Source organism: Dendrobates tinctorius, unplaced genomic scaffold (genome assembly GCF_039654945.1).
Source record: "Dendrobates tinctorius isolate UK_male_01 unplaced genomic scaffold, ASM3965494v1 ptg000246l, whole genome shotgun sequence".
Lineage (NCBI taxonomy): Eukaryota > Metazoa > Chordata > Amphibia > Anura > Dendrobatidae > Dendrobates > Dendrobates tinctorius.
Window position 1 is genome coordinate 7,572,135 of NW_027361913.1, and position 21,980 is coordinate 7,594,114.

The window sequence follows — 21,980 nt, forward strand, 5'->3', positions numbered from 1 at the left end:
GCACATGAGTGACTTCATGCTGCAGTGTCTGAGAAATGACCCACATGTAGCTCGTATTCTCCACAAAAATGACAACTGGGTGGCCACCCTCTTAGATCCACGTTACCAGGACAGCCTTCACAGCCTAATTACACCGTTGAACCGGGCGCGTAAAATGCAGGAGTACCAAGACGCACTGGTTAATTCACTCATGTACTCTAATCCACCGCATAGCAGTGATGCGCATGCACTAGCAGGCACCTCAGTGCATCCTGGGCCCAGCGGAATCCGTTCAGAAGCCGGTAGCAGAAGCAGTACATCCGCTGCAAATGTGGACCAGCTTACAGTCATAAAAATGAACCAGGCCTGGATTTCTGGTGACTTTTGCTGCCCTGGGCCAGAGTAGACAGGTTACATGCATGGTTGGTAGCAGTATGCATGCTCTGTCATGTGCCTATGTTGCACACAGCGTCATCTGTTATGCCCGTGCTCTGACCTCTACTACCAACATCTAGCACCTGGTTCTGTGACTGACTCTTTCACCTCATAATGTTTTCCATGGGCTCTAGTACCGCCAGCTAGTGCCCATTTCCATGACTGCTGATTTCACAGCATGCCGTGTTTCTGGGCTGTAGTACCGCCAGCTAGTGCCCATTTCCATGACTGCCACTTTCACAGCATGCCGTGTTTCTGGGCTCTAGTACCGCCAGCAAGTGCCCATTTTTGTGACTGCCACTTTCACAGAATGCCGTGTTTCTGGGCTCTAGTACCGCCAGCAAGTGCCCATTTCCGTGACTGCTGATTTCACAGCATGCCGAGTTTCTGGGTTCTAGTACCTCCAGCTAGTGCCCATTTCTGTGACTGTCACTTTCACAGCATGCTGTGTTTCTGGGCTCTAATACCGCCAGCTAGTGCCCATTTCCGTGACTGCTGATTTTACAGCATGCCGTGTTTCTGGGCTCTAGTACCGCCAGCAAGTGCCCATTTCCGTGACTGCTGATTTCACAGCATGCCGAGTTTCTGGGTTCTAGTACCTCCAGCTAGTGCCCATTTCCGTGACTGCCACTTTCACAGCAGGCTGTGTTTCTGGGCAACAGTACCGCCAGTTGTACCTCGTTAGACCAAAGTGGAAAAAAGGACGACAGATGCCAAACACCTATAGGCAGAAGCACAAGAGGTGGGATCCAGCCACGCCGGCTGTTTCCTGGCAGTGAAGTGCAGACACAGGTGCCTCCCCCGAGGGGTAAACCGAGTTCCAGCATCGCCAGCTGGTTCTCGGGAGTGCCTAAGGGCACGGGTACCTCCTGCTCCAAACCGTGTTTCGACAGCGCTCGCCGTTACATGGTTGTGTCCGCCGCACTGTTCCACGCCCCCGCCGTACATCATTCCGGCTCAGATTGCTGTTATCCGTGGTGTCGGCAGTGTAGGAGCCTCCTACGTGGACTCCGGGACCTGGCACTCAAGGCTGGTCTCAACAGTGCCAGTAGGCCTTGCTCCTCCCCTGCTGCGACTGTGGAGTAAAGAACATTGTGTCCGGGTTGGGGGGGCAAATGTGGCTCTTGCACCTTCTTCCGAGAAGACATTACTGCGATAGAAGACCCAAATGAATCCTAAATACAAGCTCAAATGGTCTTCGTGACTGGTTGAATATGAGGAAAGTGGCTATGCCGTTTGCTGTTCTCATGACTTGAAGAGAAAACAAAAATCATAGTGATGACTGCTACTTTTGTTTTGTCAAACTGAAGGGCTTTTCTACAAAGAACAAACATAAGATTATTTACCCTGAACTTGAATCTGCAATTAGGCCAGTTCCACATGATGGTACCTTGCTAGTTTCTGTACCACCGTTTTCTGGATTGGATGAAAATGAAGTAGATTATGAAGACTATGGAGCTGAAGCTACTGGCAAAGACATGGAATATCTGTGGAGATTTGAAAGTGATTGGTCTGCTAATGGGAATGCCAGGAGGTTTCACAAAATATTGCTGTGTCTTGTGTTTTTGGGACAGTAGAAATACAGTAGAGCATTAAGTTCATCATGATTGGGGACAGAGAAACATCCGTGCTGCAGGCAAAGACAATGCTCAGCATAATCCTTTAGTTGCTCCAACAAAAATCTTTCATCCTCCACTACATAAAAAGTTGGGATTGAGTAAAAACTTTGTGAAAGCCATGGCAAAGACAAATTCACAAGTGTTCCAGTGCATTTCACAGAAATACTCCTGCATTTCACCAGGAAGGAAGGAAGGGGTATTTATGGGTCCTCAGATCAGAGAGCTGATGAGAGATGATATGTTTGAAGGAACTCTAAATGATAAGGAATTGAGATCTTGGAAAAGCTTCAAGTAGATCTGTGAAAACTTCTTAGAAAAACAGAAATCTCCAGAATGCGTTTAAGGTGGTCAGGAACTGCTGAATGCATACCAGCGTCTTGAATGTCGCATGTCTCTGAAAATGTACTCTTTGCATTCACATTTAGATTTCTTCCCTCAAAATCTTGGGGATGTAAGTGATGAACAAGGTGAGTGGTTTCACCAGGACATTAAAGTAATGGAACACCACTACCAGGGTTTTTGGAATGACTCAATGATGGCAGATTACTGTTGGATGTTATACTGTATAGGGACAACCCTGAAAAATCGTACCAACGACAGTCTAATGTCAAGCACTTTTAGTTTCTGCTCATATTTTGGTTTCTATTTTGCATGTGAAATTATTTTGTTTCCATAAAAACTGTTTTGTAAGGTGAAGCATTTTTTTCTGATATGCAGATTACTGTTTTCTTAATGTCACCAATATACAGTATTTCCTATACCTTGTAATAATGCTGCTGTTCCTTGGAAACTATACGTGCTACAGAAAAACTGTACACATTTTTGAAATCGGGACAAAAAGATAATTCAGAAAAGTACAAAGTCACCTGAGATGATTACAAGAAATATTTTTTGTAGACCTGTGTTATAAATAAAGAAAAAGAAAAATTGCAATGATTGAGGACATATGACCAAAATGCATTTGCCCTGCAGTTTAATTACGGTATTTTTTAATGACGATGACGGGCATGCGTTCTTTTTTTCTGTTGTTGGAACTTTTTTCCAACTATAAAAATTATGTATTTTTATGGAAGATCCTGATGCTGGATATCACTTTATAGCTATCAATACTTACAGTCAAAAGTTTTTAATCACCTATACAGAAAAGGACAGTAAATGATGTTGTTTCAGAGATATTGCAATATATTCCAAAATAGGTGCAAATCATATGACACATTCTTTTATAAAAAAAAAAATATGATAAATACTAACCAAGAAAAGACATTTAAAGTTACTGGTTTATTATAGCACATTTACCCGTCCAGCATGTGCCGGATTGTTGGACTTATAAGTTTATAGATAATAATTAGTGACGAGCGTTATCCAAGCATGCTAGTGTGCTAACCAAGTGTCTTCAGCATGCTCGAATAATATGTTTGAGTCCCTGCGACTACATGTTTTGCAGCTGGTTGATAGCCGCAACACATGCATGAACAAACAGGCAATCCCTGCATGTGTTGCCGCTCTTGAAGAGCCGCGAGACATTCAGCCATGGGGAATCAGTCATATTTTTCTAGCATGCTGAAGACAATCGGTTATCACCCGAGCGTGCTCCGACAATGCTTTATCCGAACACTTTAACTCATCATGAGCATATATTTTTTTTAAAAAAATATTTATTTCCTGATGTTCCTTGTAGCATGTAAGTATCATACTGATTTTTTTTCTTCCCCCCTTTCCAAAATGTATTCTAACATTTGCTTGGTATTTTATGGACATTGTTACTGTCTGACATTTGTACTAATGTACTACCTTTATCACCATTTGGACTTTTCATTACACAATATTGTTTTGAACATCTTTTATTGTATTTCATATTTAAAACTTAATGTGTCTGGATGGTTTGTTGCCCTAAAAGGTCAACTTTTAAATTAAATGTATGATTGGTCTCTGGTTCTTCCTCAGTGATCTTTACAACCTACAAATTGGTATTTATATTGCTCAGTACATAGCATTGCTCAGACTACAGCCCTTACAACATTCCTTGAGAAGTTACAATGTAGCCTTAGGTAAAATCGGCAGTTATGTATCTGGAAATTAGTTTGCAGCTCTTCTGCTTCCAACATACACCTTTAAAATGTAGTTGTAAAATCATTCCAAAGGGTTTTATTAGTTGAAACAGCGCAATAATTCACACAAAACTAAAGGATTGCTGTCTCCATTATTTCCCTGAGCTCATAAAATATATGTTATTAGCTCTCTGAATACCTTACATCAATATGACATACATCTATATACTCCTGTTTTACAAAGAGTTGTAACTTATGGAATTGCCTCTTACTATTGGATCTTTTTTTTTTACAGTAAAATTATAAATATAAGGTCAAAATGTCATAGTAAAGGGAGCTAATCTTTACAAATGAACATTGGGTACATAGTATTTTTTTAGCTGAATGAATATTGCTCTACCCAGAATGTATCGACATTAGTTTCCCATACATTTGGTCTTATAGAGAACCTGACATGTTATACATGCTGCCCAATGCTTGGTATCCAGGCATGTTTGACTTTGAAATGCTGCGGCACATCGCACAACCAGTGTCTGATACATGTTGTCCATGAATTGGGCAGCATGTATAAGATGTCAGGTTCACTTTAAGTTTGGTATATAGGCACAGATTTCCGATCAGTCAGACTGAACTTATAAATGATGAGATGTGTCTGAGTTTACGCCAACACATACTATTAGGATGTCATACATTTTTATCATCTTTATCTGTTACATCCATCATAAAATTATCCCTCCTGTTGAAAATAATGGAGTTCTCTTTCAGAAATCTATAATCTAGAAATGAGCTAATTTCCCACACAGCAATGGCATAAAGTGAGACTAGGGACTTTTTTTTTTTTTAAGTGGCGGAGGAATACAGTGCGGAAGGATACCTACCTTCCGTCATTGGATTCCTGCAGCCCGTAGAGAACGGCAGCATCATCTGATGCTGCCGTTCTCTACCCAAGATCGTCGTGGGACACACTCGTGGACTGCTTCGGATCGTGGGTGAGTATTTTTGTGGTTTGTTATGTTAATATTTATTCCGGAAAGACAATGGCTTCGGGGAACAATGTGACAAGTATTGGTAAGTATGTTACTCTATGTTATATGTACTGTATGTCTATGTATGTATTGTATGAATGTATTGTATGTATGTAGTATATATGTGGTATGTATGTAGCATGTAGTATGTATGTAGTATGTATGTAGCATGCATGTAGCATGCAGTATGTATGTAGCATGCATGTAGTATATATGTAGTATGTATGTAGCATGTAGTATGTATGTAGCATGCATGTAGTATATATGTAGTATGTATGTAGCATGTAGTATGTATGTAGCATGCATGTAGTATATATGTAGTATGTATGTAGCATGTAGTATGTATGTAGCATGCATGTAGTATGTATGTAGCATGCATGTAGTATGTATATGGTATGTATGTAGCATGTAGTATGTATGTAGCATGCATGTAGTATATATGTGTTATGTATGTGGTATGTATGTAGCATGCATGTAGCATGCATGTAGTATGTATGTAGTATATATGTAGTATGTATGTAGCATGTAGTATGTATGTAGTATGTATGTAGCATGCATGTAGCATGCAGTATGTATGTAGCATGCATGTAGTATATATGTAGTATGTATGTAGCATGTAGTATGTAGCATGCATGTAGTATATATGTAGTATGTAGCATGTAGTATGTATGTAGCATGCATGTAGTATATATGTGTTATGTATGTAGCATGTAGCATGCATGTAGCATGCATGTAGTATGTATGTAGTATATATGTGGTATGTATGTAGCATGCAGTATGTATGTAGCATGCATGTAGTATATATGTAGTATGTATGTTGCATGTAGTATGAATGTAGCATGTATGTAGTATGTAGTATGAATGTAGCATGTATGTAGTATGCATGTTGTATGTATGTAGCATGTAATTTTTTTTTTTTTATTTTTTTTTTTTTACATTTAACACATTAGCCGGATGATGGGACTACTACTGTCCCATCATTGGCTAATGTGTCAATCACTGTCATGGTAGCAGGCATCGCCCGATGGGACTTGTAGTCCCATCAGACGATGCCTGCACAGACCCCCGGAGCCTGCACAGACCACCGGCAGGCCGGCACAGCCCCCCGGCAGGCCGGCACAGCCCCCCGGCAGGCCGGCACAGCCCCCTGGAGCCTGCACAGCCCCCCGGCAGGCCGGCACAGCCCCCCGGAGCCTGCACAGACCACCGGCAGGCCGGCACAGACCACCGGAGCCTGCACAGACCCCCTGGCAGGCCGGCACAGCCCCCCGAAAGGCCCGTACAGACCCCAGAGAGGCTGTACAAGGGCAGGAAAGGGTTTTTCTTATTCCGATACCGGAAGTCCCATAGACTTGAATGGGACTTCCGGTATCGGAATCGGCGATACCGATACTTTTTTTAAAGATCGGCCGATACCATCCGATACGATACTTTGAAGTATCGGACGGTATCGCTCAACTCTACCCGTGACATGTTCAGTGTGTATTTACATAACTTGGATTAAATTTTGTTACAAATACTACATGCATTGTAATGACATTTTGGCATTTCCCCTAAATCGACCTTTAATCATTATTTTTTGGAAATATAGGTAGGATCTATTCAAAAGGTGAAAAATACCATTAACCCCTTCGCGCCGGCCGCCGTAGCGGTACGGCGAATAGTACCCGGATCATATGCCGGGCGATCGTCGCAGGTCGGGAGCCGGTTTCCGGTGCAAAGTGGTTACTGTACCTCCCAAAACATTCCTTAGGGGGTGTAGTTTCAAAAATGGGGTCACTTTTTTGGGGTTTCCACTGTGCGGGACCTCAGGGTGTCTCCAAATGTGACATGGCCCCATAGATTTCTTACAGTGAATTTTGCCGCAGCTTCGCTTACGAAGCCTGCCGTGCGCCAATACTGTGGTTTTAGACAACACTTGTGGTATTGCTGTGTTCGGGAGACAATGGGGAATAAAAAGTGGGGTGTACTTTTTCCTGGTCCCCCTTTTCAAAATGAAAAATGTGGGCCTAAAGCGACATTTTTCGGTAAAAAACGTACTTTTCAATTTCCTCAACCAAGTGCATGAAACTCCAATGGAGCGCTTGTTGGGTCAAAGTGGTTACTATACCCCCTAAAACATTCCTTAGGGGGTGTAGTTTCCAAAATGCGGTAACCTTTTGGGGGTTTCCACTCTGGGGGTACCTCAGGGTCTCTTCAATACGACATGGCCCACTGGATTTCTTCCAGTGTAATCTATTATCCCAAAAACCGCCTAGCTCTCCTTCTGTGCTGAGCCCTCTTGCGCGCCCATAATTTAGTTTACGTGTACATGTGGGGTGTTTCTATAAACTGCGGAATTGGGGTAACCAATTTTGGGTTTGGGTTTGCTGTTAACCCTTGCTGGGTTGCAGGTAAAATTGGATTACAATGGAATATCTGCCAAAAAATTGAAATTTTGATATTTCACTGTCATTTTGCTTGAATTCCTGTGCAACACCTAAGGGGTTAACAAAGTTTTGCAAATCCGTTTTGGACACCTTGAGGGGTGTAGTTTGCAAAATGGGGTAATGTATGGGTGGGTTCTGTTATACAAGACCCATAAAGTGACGTCCGAACTGATTTGGTCCTTGGAAAAATGGGTTTTGGAAATTTAGTCGTAAACTTTAAAAATTGCGTATAAAACTATGAGCCTTATCACATCCGAAAAATATAAAATTTCATTTCCAAAATGATGCCAATGTGAAGTAGACAAGTGGAGAATGTAAACTAATAACTGTTATGGGGGGTATCAGCATTTTTGTAAAAAGTAGAGAATTTCAAAGTTCAAAAATAGCGAATTTTTCCCAAATTTTCGTGTATTTTGTAATTTTTTATGCAGAAAGGTAAAATCTATTGACTCACAATTAGCACTACCATGAAGTACAATATGTCACGAGAAAACAGTCTCAGAATGGCGTGGGTAGGTGATAGCGTCCCAAAGTTATTACCGCATGAAGTGACAGGTCAGATTTACAAAAAATGGCCTAGGCATTTGGGTACAAATAGGCCTGAAGGGGTTAAGCTACTGATGTGCAAGGGCTATCATATCAAAACATAAACTACAGACATGCATCTACCTAAAAACACCAAAGAGAATTAGTCACTCCGGGTGGTACCGATATCGTCAAAATTGGCTCTTGGCTCATAGACTACTACATTCATACAACATATATACTACATTCATACTACATTCATACAGCATACATACATACTACATACATACTTCATATATACTACATTCATACAACATACATACTACATACATGCTACATATATACTACATTCATACAGCATACATACATACTACATACATACTTCATATATACTACATTCTTACAACATACATATTGTACATACTACATACATACTACATATATACTACATTCATACAACATACATACATACTACATACATCTAATATATAAAGCTCAAAGTGTGTATTATGTGTGTATATGTGTGTGTGTGTATGTTTGTATGTCCGGGATAGGCATCCGCACCGTCGCAGCTACAGCCACAAAATTTGGCACAGTCACACGTCTGGACCCCGAGAGCGTCCTAGGCTATGTTGTGAGGCGAAATTTTAACCCCGCACGTTCCAATTCACCAAACAATTTTGCCCCTATCTACATAATGGGGAAAAAGTGTGTACGCGTCAAGCCCCGCCCCTCATTATGATGTCATAATGCCCCTATTGGCATACTGGGGAAACAGTGTGTGCGTATCATGCCCCGCCCCTCATTATGATGTCATAATGCCCCTATTGGCATACTGGGGAAACAGTGTGTGCGTATCATGCCCCGCCCCTCATTATGATGTCACAATGGTTGCCATGGCGACACTGATGTCATCATCAGTTGCAGGCCCTGCCGCCGTAATTATGATGTCATAATGGTTGACTATGAGATGGAGGATGTGTGATGAGTATATGGGCAGCGGACTATGGGATGGAGGATATGTATGACGGGTATATGGGAACGGGACTATGGGATGGGGGATGTGTGATGGGTATATGGGCACTGGACTATGGGATGGAGGATATGTATGATCGGTATATGGGCATGGGACTATGAGATGAAGGATGTGTGATGGGTATATGGGCAATCGACTATGGGATGGCGAATATGTATGATGGGTATATGGGCATGGGACTATGGGATGGAGAATATGTATGATCGGTATATGGGCATGGGACTATGAGATGGCGGATATGTATGATGGGTATATGGGCACGGGACTATGGGATGGAGAATATGTATGATGGCTATATAGGCACTCGAATATGGGATGGAGGATATGTATGATGGGTATATGGGCACGGGCCTATGGTATCGTGGATATGTATAATGGGTATATTGGCACGGGCCTATGGGATGGAGGATAATTATAATTTTCTATAACTTACCACAGTTAGTTACTATGCATACAGTAGTACTAGTGCCGGGCTCTTCAGCTAGTACGTCATATATACTACATTCATACAACATACATACATACATACTACATATATACATGTATACTACATTCATACAACATACATACATACTACATACATGCTACATATATACTACATTCATACAACATACATACATACTACATACATGCTTCATATATACTACATTCATACAACATACATACATACTACATACATACATACATACAACATGCTACAGACAAACAACATACATACATACTACATACATGCTACCTATATACTACATTCATACAACATATACATACTACATAATACATACATACTACCTATATACTACATTCATGCAACATACATACATACTACATACATGCTACATATATACTGCATTCATACAACATACATACATACTACATACATGCTACATATATACTACGTTCATACAACATACATACATACTACATACATGCTCCATATATGCTACATTCATACAACATACATACATAGTACATACTACATACATACAACATGCTACAGACATACTACATACATACATACTACATACTGCATACATACTACATACATACTGCATACAATACATTCATACATTCATACAATACATACAGTACATATAACATAGAGTACATACTCACCATCACTTGTCACTTTGATCCCCGAAGCCATTGTCATCTGTGGAAAAATATGAAAATAGCAAACAATATACTCCCTGATCTGCAGAAATCCACGCATGTCCCACGCCGATCTGCCGTGGAGAACAGCAGCATCAGCTGATGCGACCGCTCTCTACGGGGTTCCAGGAATCCAGTGACGGGAGGTAGGTATCCTTCCGCACTGTATTCCTCTGCCACTGTAAAAAAATAGTCCCTGGTCTCACTTTATGGCAAAAGCTGTGTGGGAACTTTCTCACACAGCAATATATGTCTATGTATATATGTAGTGGGTTTTCCCACTCAGAAAACTGACAGACCAGCAATCCCCTGAAATCCATAGATAGTTAGATGAACTGTCAAAGGACACAGTGAGTGGCAGAATTATGACAGCTGCTTTGTGCTCTGCCACAGTTACCACCTTTTTCTCTACTGTATTTTTATAAGGAAAGAGACAGATACATGTTGGAAGAGGTTTCTCATATGTAAAATTAGTGACATAAAAATGACAAATGTACAAAATTAATTAAAAATAAATATCAATAAGTATCACAGTTTATAACTTTTTTCTTCATTTTATGTTGGTTGATGAGTTAGGAGGGTACAAGATGCCAGGTTTGCCCTGAGCACTTGTGACAACACAGCTATGCCATTGGAGCACATGACAGGGACTGAACTGCAACATTTTATTTGCAGTTAGGTTGAATATGTTGATAATACTGTATATACTGTAAGTACAGTTTATATACTGTATGTAAGCAACAAAGATAAAGAACTGCACAGAACTGAGTCATTTGTAATTGTTTTTTTCCCAAATTAACTAATGCAGAGCAAGTACACTTACCTAACTGCCCCTTTAATGTCTATGATATACGTAAGATAATAATTTAATCTTAAGGATGCAATTACTTTGCTAAATAAATAGACTTCATGATAAGATCTCATTTCTCCAAGTAAATGTGCAGAGGCTTACCGATTGTTAGTATGAAACAGTACATGAATAATGAGCTTATAGACAGTGAGATGTCCTAATTTGCATATGAATAGAATTTTCTTGTATGGGTCTGATCTGCTGACATCACCATGCTATTTATCTTGATATAGTTGCAGACCCTGTTAATGTGCCAATACAGTTGTCTGTCTTCTCATTTGTATGACAATATGAATGTATCCACACAATATCTATTTATAACACAATAGAGCTTTCACTATGCTTCACTGAAAATTGCTATTTGGAATATCAGAATACATTGGTTTTATAGTACTTAACTGGGCTCTGCTTATTTTAATGGAGTCCAATGGCAAAACTTACATATTTGACGCTATTTTCATTTGACAATTAACAAACAATATTGTGCAAAATATTTGATGATCTCTAAAAGGCCTAGTTAAAGATGACACATTTCATTTCTATTTTAGGCAACAAAAATGTAATTTTTTTACATTTTAACAATTACAGAAAGGAAAATGGGCTAATGCAAAAGTTTGGGCCCTCTTGGAGATTTGTGTGCTCAGATAACTTTAACCAAGGTTTCAGACCTTAATTAGCCTGTTAGGGTTATGGCTTGTTCGCTATCATTACTAGGAAAAGCCAGGTGATGCAAATTTCCCAGCTTTATAAAAACCCAGCGTCCTCTAACCTTGTGCCAAAAACAGCAGCCATGGGTTCTTCTAAGCAGCTGCCTAGTGCTCTGAAAATGAAAATGAAGGCCCACAAAACAGGGTAAAGGTAAAGGAAGAGAGCAAAGTGTTTTCAAGGTGCCCATTCCTCAGTTTGAAATGTAATTAAGAAATGGCAGACAACATTGAAAATCTATGGCTAGACCTCAAAAATATGCAAATTTCCCTCTGCAAGAAAAACCGCATGCTTATTTATGTCAAAATAATCAATACATTATTTTATGAATTATACAGTTTCCAAAAATTTGCAAATTGGGGTCAATTTTGGGGGTTTCTGCTGTTCTGGCACTCTTGGGGCTTTAGAAATGGTTTCCACAAACTATTTCAAGAAAATCTGATCCAAAAGTCAAACAGCAATCTTTCTCTTTTGAACCCTTCTGTGTGATCCAACTTTACTTTTTGACCATCTGCATTCTAAACTGGCAGGTCTTCCCTTTTGATCTCAACAGTTTGCCTGAACAGCAGTTTCTGACCAAGTATTGGATACTGGCATATTCAGGAGAAATTGTGTTACAAATTGCGGCATCCATTTTCTCCGATAACTTCATTGGAAAATTAAAATTTAAGGCTGAAGCAATATTTTGCTGTAAAAAAATCAAATTTTCATTTTCACATCTAAAATTCTGTGACTCAGCTCTGGATTCAAGGTATTTACTACATGCCAAGATAATTCCTTGAAGGGTAACATGAGGTGAAATTGCAGAACAACTTTTGAGGTCTATTTTTTTTAGTGGTAACCGCCCAATATTCTAAAATTTTGTGAAGCACCTGTGGGTTGAAGATGCACATTGCACCCCAGATGAATGAGACAGGTATAAATGTATCACTGTCATCAAATGTCACAAAGCTGACATCAATCCTTGCAACTAATACCCCACTTGCTACCACTACAGGGCAAGTGGGAAGAGCAAGGCTAAGTGCCAGAATTGGAGCTGTCTGCATAGCCTTTGCTGGTTATAAATTATAAGGGGACCCTATGTCATCTTTTTGGGGTCCCCCATTATAATAGCCAGTAAAGACTAAGTATACAGCTGTGAGCTGATATTAATAGCCTGGGAAGCTCCTTGGGTATTACCCCTTCCCAGGCTATAAACATTGGCCCCCAGCGTCGGCTTACCCTCTGCTGATTACGAAAATTGCGCGGGAGCCAAAGCCATTTTTTTCAGAAAAATAACCTTTTAATAATTAAATACATGTCCTGTAATTTGCGCGCACGCTGTACTAATTGTTTTTGTCACTGACATCTATATATCTACATATTTTATTTGTGTTTACTGTATGTAATCCATCTCTTCTATCCTGTTGGCTCCTGCTGTTATTTTACTGAACCCGGCAGATGTATTACCGGCTTTTCATCTATCTCTCTATGCAATATAAATTATATATATATATATATATATATATATATATATATATATATAGTGCCTTGCAAAAGTATTCAGCTCCCTGGAACTTTTCAACCTTTTCCCACATATCATGCTTCGAACATAAAGATACCAAATGTAAATTTTTGGTGAAGAATCAACAACAGGTGGGACACAATTGTGAAGTTAAATTAAATTTATTGGTTATTTTAAATTTTTGTGGAAATTCAAAAACTGAAAAGTGGGGCGTGCAATACTAATCGGCCCCTTTAACTTAATACTGTGTTGTGCCACCTTTTGCTTCCTTATGTTTCCTTCACAGCAAAACCTTCCAAATGCAAGCACCAAATCAACTCCAGGCCTTTTATCTGCCTAATTGAGAATGACACAAAGAAGGGATTGCCCACACCTGTCCATGAAATAGCCTTGGAGTCAATTGTCCAATTACTTTTGGTCCCTTTAAAAACAGGGTGGCACATGTTAAGGAGCTAAAACTCCTAAACCCTTCATCCAGTTTTAATATGGATACCCTCAAATGAAAGCTGAAAGTTTGAACTTCAACGGCATCTGAATTGTTTTGTTTGAAATTCATTGTGGTAATGTCTAGAACCAAAATTAGAAAAATGTTGTCTCTGTCCAAATATACATGGACCTAACAGTATATATAGAGAGCTGCTGTATGTAAAAGCTCATGTTAAAATCGCATTACATTTGGATAGCAATCACAATCTTCTTATGTAAATTGGATCCTAGGTGTGAAAATCGCATTGTTCTCACATGTCACTCGCATGACACTCGCATATCACTCATCCGTTTTTTCAGGCCAGATTGCAGACCTTTTTTTTCTCCTCACATATGGGTATGAGCCCTTAAGCTGCCTCAAACCACATGGGAGCACAGTAATGCTTTCTGGGAGTGTCGATGTCCAACCTCCCAAGATGGGATCTATATCAAGAATATTGGTAGAATCTGACAAAAGTGCTTTCTGATACCTGCTGAAGACTGACAGTACATTGACCAGAAATGTCATGAATCTCAAATTGTCCACCACACAGAGAAATTTCAGGTGAACAAAGTAAGAGAAATAGGCTTTTTTTTTTGTAAACTACAAAACTAACGCCTGCCATGACCGTAGCACTGCCTCCACCAGTGCATACATAAATTCAGCCCTGAATTTCAGGAAGACTGACTAAATCAACATTATTCTCCTTAGCTATCATGTGCAGTTCCCTGGTTCTGAGTCCAGACATGTTGAAAAAACTGCAAATTGAAGACAGATTCTGAAGCATTATATTCAGTTCTGGAACTGTATTGCAGACACTACTCCATGCTAGGTTTGACCTGTGTCAATATCTTCAGAAGGGACTAAGGCATACTGCCTTGGGCATTTGTCAGAGTGCTTCACCATGCTAATTTTTCGAGTAGGGACCACAGTCTTGCCTTTTCACCTGTATTTAACCCCTTTCCTACAATGGACATAATATTCCGTCCATGTGACCTGGGACCTAAGTCCCATGGACGGAATATTACGTCATGCCCTTTAATGCGACAGTCGCGGTGATCGCATTAGAATGCCGACGCCATCTTACCGCAGTCTCCGCCCTTGCCCGTCCCTCTGTGAGCTGTGATTGGCTGTGCAATTCAGAACAGCCAATCACAGCACTTCTCTGTGTTTCAGCCAATCAGATTGGCTGAAACAGGATCCTAGGCTAGGATCGAGTACCGAGAAAAGCCCGCAAATTGGCCGCGATTGCCGATCTAATCGATTGAGCCAATCGCAGCACACAGCGGCGTAATAACGCCGCTGTGCCCTGCCGGTACCGGCCCTGATCGGTGCTGTAATAGCAACGATCCTAGGCCGGAGCCTAGGACAGGCCCAGCAGAGCCTGCAGGAAGTGGTTGGCATGACCGATTAGATCGGCGATCGCGCCAGCCACAGGGCACAGCTGCGGTCACGCTGTGACCGCTCTGTGCCCTGCTGATGACCTTGCCTTGACCTGCCTAGGAATCGGAGCTGTGAGCTCCGATCCTAGGCAGTTACCATGGTCACCAGGCAGAGCAGGGATTGGTGAGATCGATGTAATCATTCGATCCCACCAATGACAGGTCACAGCAGCGATGTAACCGCTCTGTGACCTGCCTCTGACCTGTCTGCAGGGGTCCTCACTCTAGCTGAGGATTCCTGCAGAGAGGTCAGATGCAGCAAGAGCTCCTGTGCTGGGAATTGTGGTGCCACAGCATGTAGCATCACAATCCCTGCAGAAGAAAGAAGAAAGAACACTACAACTGTAAGTGTTAATTGATCCCTGATCCCCTGTCCAATCTTTCTTTACCCCCAATCTATCTTCATCCACCCACCCTTTTACCCCTCTTCAACCCCCTTTTACCCCCTCCACCCCTCACTTTTGCGCCGCCTCCGTGCGCAGCCGCCGAGCGTTGATCGGTGATGCAGTTCACCGATCAACACTCGTGCTCACTTTTTTTCCTTAGCCCCCACATCCCGCAGCCGCAAAACTTGGATAAGTGACAAACGTCACTTATCCAAGCTTTTGCCTGCTGTTTTTCATTTTGTTCACACGCCTTTGAGCCCCCTAACTACAACCCTAACTGTTGATCCCTGCCCAATCTTTCTTCATCCACCCCAATCCCCCATCCCCCTTCCCCCTATTTTTACCCCCCTCCACCCCACTTTTGAGCCACCTCCGTGCGCAGCCGCCGAGCGTTCATCGGTGACGCAGTTCACCGATCAACACTCATGCTCGCTTTTTTTCCTTAGCCCCCTTTGCGCCACCTCCGCACAAACATCCAGCAGCCACTAAATTTTGATAAGTGACGCCGTTCACTTATCATATCTAGGACCTTCTGTTTTACACTTTTTTTCACAGGTATTTTGCTCCCCATTTCCTTTTAGCTTTTTCTTACAGGATAGTGTGCACCAATCACTAGCCCCCCACCACATACGCAGTTATAAATAAAGTACACCCAAGCACCATATTTACACAAAAAAATGTCCTGCCCATCACGTTCCTCCCAACAGCGCTATTCAGTGGAGGAGGCATATGCTTTACTTGCCTCCGACACTAATAGCGAGGATGACGACTCGACTTTTCTTTTTTTTTTTTTTTCTTATTTTTCGGATTCTTCATCCTCTTCCTCTTCCCCCTCCTCATCTTCCTCCTCGGGTCCTGTGGAACCGCTATGCAGATGCTCCAGGACAGAAGATGAGGCAGCGCCCACCATGCCCGCAGCTGATTCAGCAGACCATGTGTGGACCTCACCCCCTGAAAATTATGAGCCACTGATTTTGTGGCAGAATCAGGAATCAAGTTTGACACCACCGGGCTCACAGAAATTGACTTTTTCAAAGCCTTTTTCTCTGAGGATTTTGTTAACCTTATGGTGGAGCAAACTAATTTGTATGCTCTGCAATTTTTGGAGCAAAACCCGCGTTCATCCTATACTAACTGGTCTCCTGTGGACGCAGTTGAAATGACGCAGTTTTGGGGCCTGGTCCTCCACATGGGTATCCTGAAGAAGCTTGAAATTCGGCAATATGGGAGTGTTGATATTTTATACAACACTCCAGTGTTCCGAATGGTCATGGTCTGGACGCGTTTTTAGGCCATCCACAAGTTTCTGCATTATAACGATAATGCACAGTGTCCCGCACGAGATGACCCCAACTTTGACCGTCTGTTCAAAGTTCGGCCAGTCTTCGAACACTTCAACAAAAAGTTTGCTGAAGTGTACGTGCCCCAAAGGAACATCTGCGTGGATAAGTCCTTGGTCCATTTTAAGGGCAGGCTCGGATTCAGTCAATACCTGCTCAGTAAGAGGGCCAGGTATGGAATCAAACTCTATAAGCTGTGTGAGAGTACCTCAAGGTACACCCACAGGTTTAGAGTGTACGAAGGCAACGACACCAGGATTGAACCCCCTGAGTGTCCTGTCCAGGGAGTGAGTGGGAAAATTGTGTGGCATTTGGTGCACCCACTGCTGGATAAAGGTTATCACCTCTACACTGATAACTTTTATACCAGCATCCCACTCTACAAATCCCTCTCTGCGCGAGGTACCGCAGCTTGCGGTATTGTCCACAAAAATTAGAGAGGCTTCCCGAAGACGCTACTTGGGCAGATGCTCCGAAAAGGTGAGAGCAGGGCCCAATGTAGCGACCACCTGCTGGTGGTCAAGTACAAGGACAAGAGGGATGTCCTTCTCTTGACCACCATACACGGTGATGGCAGCGCCCTCAGCACTGTACGGGGTACCTCTGCACAGGTCAGCAAACCTGAATGTGTGCTGGGGTACAATAAAAACATGGGGGGCGTTGATCGCTCCAATCAACTCCTCCAACCGTACAATGCTTTGAGAAAGGCCTAGGTGTGGTACAAAAAGCTAGCCATGCACATCGTCCAATTGGCAATGCTCAACGCATTCCTGCTGTCACAATGTGCACACCACACCGATACATCATACCTTGAGTTCCAGGAGGTAGTGGTTAAGGCCCTGATGTTTGGCACTCTGGAAGGAGCAGGCCCCAGAACTTCCGGAACTGAAGGTGCTCGTATTGAACCAGGTCAGCATTTCCCGGGGGAGGCCCCGCAAACTGGAAAAAAGGTAAATCGCAAAAAAGGTGCCGAGTGTGTTACAAAAACATAGTATGCAAGGACACCATTTATCAATGCGACACCTGCCCCGAAAAACCAGGCCTGTGTATGAAGGATTGCTTCAAATTGTACCACATCTCAATGCACTACTAAATTACTTTACCGGAAACATTAGATTAGTTGGGGCACATCTAGATAAGTTCCTTGGGGGTCTAGTTTCCAAAACAATGTCACTTGTCATTTTTTTTTACTGTTTAGGCACATCAGGGGCTCTGCAAATGGAAAATGATGCCCGCAGACCATTCCATCTAAGTCTGCAGTCCAAAACGTCACTTCCTTCCAATCCCCGACGTGTGCCTAAACAGTTTTTCCCACATGTGGGGACCTGCGTTCTCAGGACAAATTGGACAACAACTTTTGGAGTCCAATTTCTCCTGTTACCCTTGGAAAAATTAAAAATTGGGGACTAAACGATCATTTTTGTGGGCACAAAATAGGATTTTTTATTTTCACGCCTGAGCACTATGAACTTTAGTGAAACACTTGGGGGGTCAAAGTTCTCACCACATATCTAGATAAATTCCTTAGGGGGTCTAGTTTCCAAAATAGGGTCACTTGTTGGGGGTTTCTACTGTTTAACCACATCAGGGGCTCTGCAAACGGAGCATGATGCCCGCAAACCATTCCATCAAAGTCTGCATTCCAAAGCGTCACTTCTTCCCTTCTGAGCCCCGACGTGTGCCCAAACAGTAGTTTTCTCCCACATATGGGGTACCAGCGTACTCAGGAAAAATTGGACAACAACTTTTGGGGTCCAATTTCTCCTGTTACACTTGGGAAAATTAAAAATTGGGGACTAAACATTCATTTTTGGGGGCACAAAATAGGATTTTTTATTTTCACGCCTGGGCAGTATAAACTTTAGTGAAACACTTGGGGGTTCAAAGTTCTCACCACACATCTAGATAAGTTCCATAGGGGGTCTAGTTTCCAAAATGGGGTCACTTGTGGGGGGTTTCCACTGGTTGGGCACATTGGGGGCCCGCCAAACGCAACATGGCGTCCAATCTCAATTCCAGCCAATTTTAGGTTGAAAATGTCAAACGGCTCTGCTTCCCTTCCGAGCCCTGCCGTGCGCCCAAACAGTGGTCCCCCCACATGTAGGGTATCAACGTAATCAGGACAAATTGGACAACAACTTTTGGGGTCCAACTTCTCCTGCTACCTTTGGGAGAATAAAAAATTGGGGACTAAACGATCATGTTTGTGGAAAAAATATGATTTTTTATTTTCACTCCCGGGCGTTATAAACTCCTGTGAAACCCAAAGGGGCTCAAGGTGCTCACCACACATCTAGATAAGTTCCTTAGGGGGTCTAGTTTCCAAAATGGGGTCACTTGTGGGGGGTTTCCACTGTTTGGGCACATTGGGGACTCGTCAAAAGCAACATGGCGTACAATCTAGGATTCAAAAAGATATAAATAAACTGTGAAGCCCTAGGGGGTTCAAGATGCTCACCACGCATCTAGATAAGTTCATTAGGGGGTCTAGTTTCCAAAATGGGGTCACTTGTGGGGGGTTTCCACTGTTTGGGCACATTGGGGGCTCGTCAAACGCAACATGGCATTCAATCTCAATTCCAGCCAATTTTAGGTTGAAAAAGTCAAACGGCTCTGCTTTCCTTCCGAGCCCTGCCGTGCACCCAAACAGTGGTCGCCCCTCACATATAGAGTATCAGCATACTCAAGACAAATTGGACAACTTTTGGGGTCCAATTTCTTCTGCTACCTTTGGGAAAATAAAAAATTGGGGACTAAACGATCATGTTTGTGGAAAAAATATGATTTTTTATTTTCACGCCCGGGCGTTATAAACTCCTGTGAAGCCCTAGGGGGTTCAAGGTGCTCACCACACATCTAGATAAGTTCCTTAGGGGGTCTAGTTTCCAAAATGGGGTCACGTGTGGGGGGTTTCCACTATTTGGGCACATTGGGGACTCGTCAAACGCAACATGGCGTCCAATCTCAAGTCCAGCCAATTTTAGGTTGAAAAAGTCAAACGGTGCTGCTTCCCTTCCGAGCCCTGCCGTGCGCCCAAACAGTGGTCCCCCACATATAGGGTATCAGCATACTCAGGGCAAAATGGACAACAACTTATCTGGTCCAATTTCTACTGTTACACTTGGGAAAATAAAAAATTGGGGACTAAACATTCATTTTTGTGGGCACAAAATAGGATTTTTTATTTTCACGCCTGGGCAGTATAAACTTTAGTGAAACACTTGGGGGTTCAAGGTGCTCCCCACGCATCTAGATAAGTTCCTTAGGGGGTCTAGTTTCCAAAATAGGGTCGCTTGTGGGGGTTTCCACTGTTTGGGCACATTGGGGGCTCGTCAAATGCAACATGGCGTCCAATCTCAATTCCAGCCAATTTTAGTTTGAAAAAGTCAAACGGCGCTGCTTCCCTTCCGAGCCCTGCCGTGCGCCCAAACAGTGGTCGCCCCCCACATATAGGGTATCAGCGTACTCAGGACAAATTGGACAGCAACTTTTGTGGTCCAATTTCTCCTGTTACCCTTGGGAAAATAAAAAAATTGTTGCTAACAGATCATTTTTGTGACTAAAAAGTTAAATGTTAATTTTTTCCTTCCATGTTGCTTCTGCTCCTGTGAAGCGCCTGAATGGTTAATAATCTTCTTGAATGTAATTTTGAGTAGCTTGAGGGGTGCAGTTTTTAGAACGGTGTCACTTTTGGGTATTTTCTGCCATATAGACCCCTCAAAGTGACTTCAAATGTGAGGTCGTGCCTAAAAAAATGGTTTTGTAAATTTTGTTGTAAAAATGAGAAATCGCTGGTCAACTTTTAACCCTTATAACTTCCTAACAAAAAAAAAATTTGGTTCCAAAATTGTGCTGATGTAAAGTAGACATATGGGAAATATTATTTATTAAGTATCTTGTGTCACATAACTCTCTGGTTTAAGGGCATAAAAATTCAAAATTTGAAAATCGCTAAATTTTCTAAATTTTCTCCATATTTGCATTTTTTTCATAAATAAACGCAAGTTATAGCGAAGAAATTTTATCACTAAAGTGAAGTACAATATGTCACGAGAAAACAATGCCAGAATGGCCTAGATCCGTTGAAGCATTCCAAAGTTATTACCTCATAAAGGGACAGTGGTCAGAATTGTAAAAATTGGCCCAAGAATTAATGTGCAAACCACCCTTGAGAATGAAGGGGTTAAGGACGCTCCATCTGTGGTGATCGATGACATATTCTATAAAATGAAATTGGTTGCCTTATAAAGTTCAAGTTATACCGAACTTGCTCTTAGGCTGAATCTGCTGGTTCAGTTAATTTATCTTTTTATTTATTGAAGTCACTGGTGTCTATATAGATAGGAGTCCATTGGGCTCGCTTATTCATTGGCTGGCAGGCTTCCCTGAATAACTGTGCATTTAGAAATAGCTGTCAATAGTTACTAGAACCGCATACTTGACTTCTATGCATGCAAATACCATGGATTTAGGTGAATAAAGTTATACTGAATATTTTTCTAAGCCCCTTCTGGTCAATCCCGCTCTTTTATTGTGATGTCACAGTAGAATGTTAGCTTAATGCTCCACCCCCTCCAGTTATCCCCTCCCCTTTAATGTGTATATGGGCACAGGACTTTGGGATGGAGGATGTGCGTGATGGGTATATAGGTACTGGACTATGGGTTGGAGGATATGTATGGTGGGAATATGGGCATGGGATTATGGGATGGAGGATGTGTCATGGGTATATGGGCACTGGACTATGGGATGGAGGATATGTATGATGGATATATGGACATGGGACTATGGATAATTATTATAATTTGTTATAAATAACCACAGTTAGCTACTATAGCCATCATACATCCTCCATCCCATAGTCCCGTACCCATATATGTATGATGGGCATAGTAACTAACTGTGGTTAGTTATAACTAGAGTTGAGCGACTTTTGTTTTTTTATGGTCGAGTTTCGTTTCGTGAAACCCGACTTTTCCAAAAGTCAGGTCGAGCAAGATCGGCCGATTATAGGGAAAAGTCGGGGTCGTCCCGAAACACGA